General features: G+C 36.0%; 1 non-coding gene across 1 annotated transcript; it reads right to left on the reverse strand.

The window, feature by feature from the left end:
• Window positions 1–1504: 1504 nt before the first annotated feature.
• On the reverse strand, window positions 1505–1611 carry LOC132305672 (small nucleolar RNA R71). Its single transcript, XR_009481666.1, has one exon. It is a non-coding gene; the product is annotated as a small nucleolar RNA R71 (small nucleolar RNA).
• Window positions 1612–10164: the final 8553 nt, after the last annotated feature.

The following is a 10164-nucleotide window of genomic DNA, read 5'->3' on the forward strand; positions in this document are numbered from 1 at the left end:
CCATCAAATATTGAATGTCTAGGAAGGCAATGCTTTCCCAAGAATCCTCTCTCATTCTCTACACCTCGTTTGTTTTAGTTATTTTACATTGCATTACATTAGTTTAAATTGTAGTATAATTCAGCCAACAAACCCCTCTTTCGATCATTCGACCTACTAATTCAACATTGATTGCAAAATACCTTTCCTTTCCCTTGGGACGATCCCTACTCACTCTTGCTACGTTAGTAGTTAGTAGTGGTAGTGGCATTCTACAAATTTAAACTTGGCCACATTACACCACTTTGAGCACTTTGGTTCTCGACAACACCAAGCTTTGGTGCTGTTGCCGGGGATTGGCAACGCCGTATTTTGGGATTAATTAGGAATTAGTACTCCTTTGATCTTGTTTTTATTTTATTTTACTTTGTTTACTTATTGTGTTTGTTCTTAATTGGTTAGATACTTAAAGCCAAGGAAAGTGAAGTAAAGGAATTCTAAAGCAAAGAAGCAAGCTAAGTTAAGCAAAAGCACAAAAAGCTAAAAATAAAAAATTATAAAGCAAAGCAAGGAAAAAGTTAAAAATATTTTGAAGTTGCTCAAGGACCCTTTGTGAGCTTTTCTAACTCTCTTACTTAGTTAAATCGTCGGCCCGTATGGTGCCAATTTATATTTTCATTGTTTATCATCGGCCAAGGAGGCAATTTATTTCTTGTATTTGATTGAAATCATGGGAGTATGGGATCAATGTAGGTAGAGGTTTGTTGTTAATTGACTTGTTGCGGAGGAAGAGTGTTTGCTACTTGTTATTGGTTGAGTTGTTGTTTGTTTTGATTGTGCAAGCATGGTCATAGGTCTTTAAATCCTACTCTTGTCCCATTCAATTTTAATTTTGAATCAATTGTTCGTAATCCGAGGGGAAGGGGTAATTCAAGTGACTCCATTTCATCAATGGAGGAACATAATGAGGACCATGTTGAAGACCTTGGTCACATCGACCAATAAGGCATTCTTCACCCTAATGTACATCATCAACATGTTAATATTCAAGTACCATTAGGCATGCCAAGACCTTTCATTCCACAACAACAAGGCCAAGTTCCAATAGGAATGCCAAGGCCATTCTTTGCACTACCTCTACCTCCCGTTGTTCAATCAAATCATGGTGCTCGTGTAGAGCCACCAATTATGAATCCTTCCCTTGCATTAAGAGACCATTATGTGCCCAATGAGTATAATGCACCAACATGCATTCAACTTCCTCTATTTAGAGCACACCATTATGAGATTAAACCACAAACAATCCAAATTTTTCCCAATTACCATGGTTTATCAAATGAAGAACCTTATAAGTATTTGGATGAATTTCTTGAAGTTTGTTCCACCATGAAATACATGGACATGCCGAAAGAAGTTTTGAGATTAAAACTCTTCCCTTTCACCCTAAAAGATAAAGCAAAATATTACTTGGGCAAAGATACAACAAGAGTTCTTGAAAAATTACTATCCTGTGTCTAAAACCAATGCAATGAGAACTTCAATTCGTGAATTCTCACAAGGGGATGGGGAAATGTTTCATGAGGCATAGGAGCGATTGAACGATTTGCTTAAGAAATGTCCACACCATGACATCCCTAAATGGCAATTAGTTCAATTCTTCTTTGAACGTTTGTCGGACAATCATAAAGGTATGGTTGATGTTTCTATTGGTGGTTCTTATCTTGATAGGCAAGTATGTGGCGCTTATATGAGAGCATGAGTGACAACTCCATGCATCAATCTTTATCATCTAAAATCGGTAGAAATGTAGGTGGAAGGAAGAATGTAGGCTTATATCAAGTTAACCATTCTAATGATATAGTCGCCGAAGTGAAGTCTTTATCCCAAAGGTTTGATCAATTTTTGATCAACCAAAATTCGGCCAACCAAGTGTCTTCCTCCCCTAATCATGCTCATCATCCTTCCAATCAATCATGCATGACTTGTTTTAGTGTTTTGTATTCTACTTCCAATTGTCCCCATGGCCATGCACAAAGTGAACGCCATGAACAAGTGAATGTTGTTTTTGTTAACCAAGGGAATAATCCCTATGGCACTCACTATAATCCCGGGTGGATGAACCATCCAAACTTCTCTTGGAAAAGCCAAGGGGAAGGCTCAAACCCTCCCCAAAGTGGTTTCCAAAGCAAATATGTTCTGCCCCCTTTGCAATGCCAAGGTTCCCAAGGTTATCGTTCATCTTACCAAGCATCACATGGAAACCAATTTTCAAACTCTCATTTTCCAAACCAATTATCATATTCTCAAGGTAATTCAAAGAGTCCCGCATTTGAAGAGAAAGTTTTATCCGCTTTGGGTACTTTGGAAATAAATACTCAATTGCTTCACTCTCACTCCCAATCGATCGCAAAGCTAGAAATCCAAGTCGGGCAAATAGCTAGCACATTGAATGCAAGGGAGAAAGGGAAAATGTCTTTGAATCCCCCACCGAAGCAATAATTTGTTGTGGAGACCAATTCCTCTTCGGAAGGTCATACACTAGAACATGTGAATGTGGTGACCATTTTGAGAAGTGGGAGAGTTATTGATAACCAAGTTAGTGTTTCCAATGAAGAGAGTGAATCAGTGTAACCCAAAGTTGACACCCGTCCCGTTTCACACCATATTCCTCCTTCATTAAATGTGAAAGAATCATTTGTTGAAAATGCTTCAAAGAATATTTTTGAAAAAGCTTGTGAGTCTAAGGCTCCATTTTTAAATGCTTTAAAAGTGTCCACCTCTCTTGAAAAGCTATAAAACAAGGCAAATGAAATCATTAATGTATTTGTGTAAGTAAAAATCAATCTCCCTCTCTTGGATGCAATTTGAAAAATTCCGGCTTATGCCAAATTTTTGAAAGATCATTGCACCTTTAAGAGGAAAAACAAAATCCAAGCACCGAGAAAAGTTGTTTTAACCAAACAAGTAAGCTTTATCTTGTAACATAACACCCTCCCAAAATTCAAAGACCCTGATTCACCGACTACTTCATACACTATTGGTGATCATGTTATCAATTGGGCTCTTCTTGATTTAGGAGCGAGTGTGAATCTTCTCCCTTATTCGGTCTATGTTCAATTGGGCTTAGGTGATTTGAAACCGACATCGGTAGTTTTGCAACTAGCCGACCGATCAATTAATAAGCCCCGGGGTATCATTGAAGATGTTTTGATTAAAATTGACAAATTCTTTTTCCCGGTTGATTTCGTTATCATTGACACAAAATTGGTCCCAAATCCTAAGAACCAAATTCCCATTATCCTTGGCCGTCCCTTCTTGGCTACCGCTAATGCCAACATCAATTGTAGGATAGGGATGATAAAGATTTCATTTGGTCACATGAAAGTGAAGTTGAATATTTTTAATCCAACCCCTAATTCTATGGACAAATATGAAGAGATATGTGTTGTTGAAAAATGTTTTGCAAATGAATTGAACAAAAATGAGTCTTTACTTAGTGTTGAAACTTCAATTGGTTTGTCTTCCAAATAGATTTCAAAAGAAAGTGTTTTCAAATCGACGGGCATGGAAGCCTAAAAGTTTTGTTGACCATGGGCCATCGATTTCACTTGAACCAAATCTAACAAGTTTCTTAGGGAATAGTTTGTTGGGTGGGGTTCGAAGTTCCATTCACCCCATTAAGGAGGTGATGCATAATAAGATCGTTGATCTGGGCTAAAAGAGCCCAACGTCTTGCTAGAGATGTTAAACACTAGTGCTTCGTAAGGCTTTTCAACCCTATTCCTCCCTCATTTCTCTTTTATTTTCTTTTCTTGAGTCGTCTAGATACAATTTATGATCATTCATTTCTGTTTTGAGGTTTTGATAGGGAATGAGTGCACTTTGATCTCCAAATTAGGCATTTAGTGCATGTTCGATCGATCACAAGAGCACCTTCAATCGATCGAATATCTCTGCAGTCAACTCTCTGCATATTTTCATGTCTCTGTACCATCGTTCGAGGTTTTCCGCATATTTTCAGGTCTCTGTCCATCGTTCGAACTTTCTGTTCGATCATTCCAAGTGCACCTCAATCAATCTGGTTATCCCTACGATCGATCTCACTTCCACACTTAGAAATTTTTTAAAGCTTTGCATATTTCATGTCTTTGTCCCATTGTTCGAAATTCTCTCCGATCGTTCAGAGTTTTCCCTGTTGACTTTTTGTTAACTTTGAATTTTCAAAAAATAATAATAATAATAAAATAAATAAATAAATAATAAAAATAAATATATTTTCAAAAATTCAAAAAGATTTTAAAATTTCAAAAATTCAAAATTTTTTTAAAAAATAGTTTGTCGTTTTACATGTTTAATCGATCTGAGTATCTTCATGATCGATTAGAGTTCGATCAATCTGGTGGACCATGTGATCGATCACATATGTCGGGAACAATTTTTGAAAATAGACCCAAGGGACATTTAGATCATTCCTTTCATCGATCCAACGCCCTTCTCTCTCTCCCGAGGCTCTCCTTCGTCTTCCCCATCTCCTGCAAGCCCCAAGCTTCAAATCTTCCATCTCTGACCTCATCTCTTCTCTTTCTTCACTTCTCTCCTCAAATCTTGGTAAGTTCAAGCTTCATTTTCTATTTTTGTGTTGATTCATGTGTTACTTTGTTGTCATCCTTAGATTCGAAGCTTTTAATGTTAATTTTGTTTCCATTTTTGGAATTGTGAGCATGTGTATATATATGTATATATGTGTATATATCGTTTTTGTTTCCGAATTTGGTTCGGGGGTTACGTGCTGTTTTAAGTGACCATTTTTGCGTTGTTGAGGTGTATAGGGGGTCACGAGCCTTAAAGTGGCCATTGGGATTTGCCCTGTGTCTTCCACATCACGAACGGGTGACTTTTCAATTTTTAGCAAGTTCGATCGATCACACTAATGCTCTGATCGTTTAGAGCACGATCGATCCAATACATGTCATGATCGATCCAACATGGGATCGATCACATTTTTCCATGATTGTTCAAACTTCACTGTTTTGCATATTGATACTCCTGTACCCTGTCCCGTGTTCCATGCTATCATATCTATGCCCAATGCCTATATTTTCCACGTTGGTTGCATTCTTTACTTGTCATGTTTAGCATGTTTTACAATATTTGAATAATCAGAATATACCTTTTGTTAATTCACTGTATATACATGGCTTGTGATAAGCGCCGAATATTGCATATTTAAGCACCCTTAATTGCATTAGTTAAGCCCATTATTTGATCTTTGTATATAGATTATCTTTATTTTTTGTGTTTTTGTGTTTTTGCAGATTTAATTGCTAAGAATAAATAAAAATAAAGTTTTAAGGGTTTTTGAAGAACAAGTCATATCAGGCTTATATATTAAGTGATTTCAAGAAGAGATGGCCCAAATATGTAACCGATACAGTCAACACTACAAAAGAGAAAAAGAAGCCAAGTATCAGGACCTTGCGTCCGGACGCCAAGCAGCTACACCTCGCGTCCAGATGCCATGCTTCACGTTCGGAAGCAAGCCTATGGGACCCCATTTTGAATAAGTCAAAGTTTGTTCCCAATTAAGTAGGAATTTGAATTTTGACGAGTTGGGTTGTTTTGAAACTCATTTTGGGATTAAGATGGGGCAAAGGCTTGAATTGAATTAGTGAGTTTTGGATTCTAAAAAAGATATTGAGAGGGAGAGGATTTTCCTTAGGGTTTTATACTGAGTTTTGTAACAATGGGGCGGCAAGGGAAATCTTTCTCTTCTTCAATCCTTGAAGTTGCTACTATGTCCATGAGAAACTAACTCCCTTCCTAGGGAGTTGATGTAACCTAGACCAAGTAAATATGTTGTAGTTGCTATTTCAATTTGGGGATTCATCTTGTATATATGTGATTTCATAAATTAGAAGTTGTTTACATTGAATTGATGTGTTTTTACATTGAATTAATGTATGTGATTTTTATTTGAATATATAGTTATGTTGATATGTTTATCTTGTTTTAGAATCATATTGGCACAATTGTGTACTTGATTTCCTATAGTGACAATGCGAATGAATTTATGAAATGGTTATGTTGACCTTAAGGATTTCATCCAAAGACAATCTAGAGGTTTTGATGATAACAAAACATTAATGGTGTTTAAGGATTAATGTTTACATTGAGTGTTATACATTATTCACATTCAAATGATGACTTCAATGAAGCACGAAAGATCATTCCAAGTATTCCATTATTCAATATCACATCAAGGAAAACAATGGATACAAGGAAGACATAAAGTTGCAAAGAAGCAAATGCAAAGTCTATCCAAAGATAGCTTGGACTACAATGAGCAAGAAAGCAACTCAAAGAAAGGAAGAAAGCAAGTCTACCTAAAAGCCTACATGATCATGGACAAAGTGTGAAGAAAGGGGTAGATAGGATGGTAAGTGTTTAGGATTCAATGTTGATGAGCACAGAAAAGTGTGCATTTAAACCCCTTAAGCTCGAGTATTCTAGAACCACTATCTATCTTACTTTCTCGTTTTAGACTAATTTCATGTTATTGCCCTTTTCAGATACTTATCCCCAAAATAAGTTAATTCAGCCAAATTAGAGCACAAAAGAAGCAATCTCAAGCTAAATGGAAGAATGAAGCAAAGTGGTGGAAAACAACAAGTTTCGATCAATCAGGAATACTTTCGATCGATCTCACATTGATCGATCCAGCCCTACCAAGATGGATCAAACCCCTTGTCCTTATCCTAAAGAATTTTCATCTTCGATCGATCCAACTTTCTTCAGATCGATCGAACTTCCTTGATCTTATCCCCACCTACCACTTTTATCTTTTTCCCAAAATATCCCAAAAATATCTCAGATTTGTCTTATTCTAAAAAGGCGCCGCTATGGATCGATCGATCTAGCCTTACTTCGATGGATCTGGCCACAGTTTGATCGATCTCACCTAAATTCGATCGATCGAACCTCCTCAAGTCCGAATTAAAACAGAGTCCAACTAATTAAAAAATGGTCAGTGGTGCAATCATTGAAGGGGCCCTAGTGCACGAGACCTGACTATTGGATGTGACATTTGAGCTACCTATATAAGGATTTTGAGCCATTTTACATATACATCATCATAGATATCATATACTATCTTAGAGAGGAGGCTAAAGCTTAGAGAGACATACACTATTTTGGGAGTTCTTCCATTCTTCTAGGGTTTCCATCAAGAAAAAGAGCATTTCTACCATGGAGATAGCCCTTGAGGGTTGGAAGACTACATCAATGAGTAGCTAAACATCTTCTTAGGGCTAGAGTTAGCCCTAAACATGCCTTCTAGACCTTGATGTTTTGTATTTTGAGGGGATTTGTGTTGTAATCTTGTCTTGACACTTGATTTATATATGAATCTTGTTTTTACAATGATTTGTGTTGTGTAATACTTCCAATTGATCATTTCATTCTATTCATATATCTATGTATGCTAGAATAGATGTTCACGTGTTTATCTCTTGGTTTTGTGATATCGATGCATGTCTATGTGTATTGATGCTATGAATCTAGAGATTGTCAAGGCATGGTGCTTAAATAGAATACTCTTGTGATTTGTTTGATGGTTCATACTCATTTCTTGATAGATTGTGCCTCTACCTTAGTTTAATTTTCATGTCATTAGCTTAGATATAGTGTAGTTGCTTTACTTTCTTAGATGTGAGGATAATCCATGCTTGTTGTTTGATGTTCCATACTTATGAATGCAAGTAGTATAATTCTCTAACTTATTAGTGTGTTGATTGTGAGCTTAAAGGAAGGAATAATGGTTTAGTTTGATATATTGTGCTATTCACTACGTTGTTTACACATTATATGCTTAATTAGTCATCCATGCTTGTTGATTCAATCAATCACACCTCTTTGTATTGCAACACATATTTTCCCTCATTCATTACACATTGAGTATCTAGAATGGTGATATTTAGTGGTGACCTCTAGATCCCAAGACCTCTCTCTCTTGTTCTCTACCCTTTATTTATTTTAATTGCTTTATATTGAATTTGTTTACATTATAGCTTGATTAACCAAACAAACAATCTTTTGATCACTCGACCTACTAGTCCAACCTTGTTTCCATTTTAAGCACGCACCCAATCCCTTGGGACGATCCATACTCACCTTAACTATATTAGTAGTTAGAGGTAGTAATGTCACTTTATAAATTTAAACTTAGTCACACTTTTATTGCAACTTTGGTGCACATGCGACGATAACACACCAAATGTCAAAGTATTTATGAATCCATTTCAAGCTCATCTCTATAGGACCATGCATATCATATTATCATTCATATGGTCCTATATATATTAGCAATAGACTATGCACTTCATTCATAAATAATTGCACATGAAGCCATTGCTAAAGAGTGAGTTAGTTCATACTTGCATAAACTTTGAAAGAACTCATCACTTCTGCTAGAAATGGTAAGACCATGCACATCAATCATATAATTCATATTGGTCAATAATTAAGGCATGAGAAGCCTTCATTACCATTAGTTGGTAACAGACATTAGGATCCCAGAATGCGCGTCATGAAAAACAGTGTTTTTTGCTAAGTGTGAAAAATGAATTTTTGAAATAATAATTATTTCAAAATAATTTTTCCCGATAATAACTCTTTATACTTCAACTAGCCTAAACTGATTTTATCAGAATTTTTGACCAAGTCTACATTGGTCTATATAAGGATTCATTTTTACCAAAAATGTCGGAAATCTAAATTTGTACTAAAACTGAATTTCTACATTTTGATTTAGTTGGATTTCAATTTTCTAGTATTTTTTATTGAGTCCCAATAAGGGGTACTTCCTTATTTACATTGTAAACTTAAAGTAGGACATATAAATACTTAATGGAAATAAGGTATGTGCAGATGTCCTGTGGAAAAACTGTCTCATCTGTTAACTTAGAACAAATTTTCTAAAGCAGCAGTTTCATTTCAGCAGACCGAAATGTATAGGCAAATCATTCTGGACGACCGATTTAGACAATGGCTATGCAACAAGGACTCAAGCTATTTCGGTCGACCGAAACAAAAGCATAACCCATTTCGGCCTACCGAAATAAAAAGGTGAAAGGCAGCCTCAGGTCATTTCAAACGACTGAAACAAAATAGTGTTTCATTTCGGTCGACCGAACCTACGCAGATTCAAATCTGAACGGCTATTTTGCCTTAAAACCCGTGCATAACTATATTTTTGAATTAGATGCATCAAAACTCTATAAATAGAGCTGGGGACTTTGGGATTAAATGTTGCTACCATAGAGAAACATCATATAGCATCCAAAGAGTTTTTGTTCTTCTATTCATACATCCCATATCATTAGAAGAGTATTGTCCTTCATTGTATTCATATATATACTCTAAAGTGAGCTAAACTTTGTACATCAAATCTGTGAAAGATTATTGTGTACTGAAATTCTGATCTACAATCATTTGTAAGGGTTGGTGTGGCCTAAGGAAGAAGAAGCAAGCTAGCTTTAATTTGTAAGGGTTGGTGTGACCCAAAGAAAGACTAAGAGAGGTTGTCTCTTAGCAAAGTGAAGTAATGAGTTGCTTCATGTAAATGTTTGCTCTCCACCCGTAAGGAGGTGCCATAGTGGATTGGGAAGTCTCAAGAGGGGTCTTGTGCCGAGGAGTAAGAGTTTCCGAACCTCGCTAAAATCGCTGTGTGAATGTTTGCAAATCTCTCTTCCCTTATCTCCTTTACATTTATGCTATTAATTGTTTATGCCTATATATTGATTATTGCATAATTGTTAGAAGATTTTAGTAAAACTTACAAAACTAAAAATTGGCCATTGTTTGTCATAAACTCTATTCACCTCCCTCTAGAGTCAATACTTGGGCAACAATTGGTATCAGAGCCTAACTCTAATTAGAAAAACTTAACCATCTTAGAGTACAATCATAGCCAACAATGGCATATTCACACACCCAGAAGGACAATGTATTGATAGACCTCCAATTTTTAATGGAACTAAATATAGCTATTGGAAAAGTATAATGATAAACTTTCTTCAATTCATAGACTATAGAATTTGGCTTGCCATAGTTAATGGACTATTCATTCCCATGAAAGAAGTAGAAAAGACAAAGGTTCCTAAAGAAAAGAAAGAATGTGATGCAAAT

The sequence above is a fragment of the Cornus florida genome, unplaced genomic scaffold (genome assembly GCF_030987335.1).
Source record: "Cornus florida cultivar Cherokee Brave unplaced genomic scaffold, ASM3098733v1 CherokeeBrave_3.0.0_Hap2_Chr04, whole genome shotgun sequence".
Taxonomy (NCBI): domain Eukaryota; kingdom Viridiplantae; phylum Streptophyta; class Magnoliopsida; order Cornales; family Cornaceae; genus Cornus; species Cornus florida.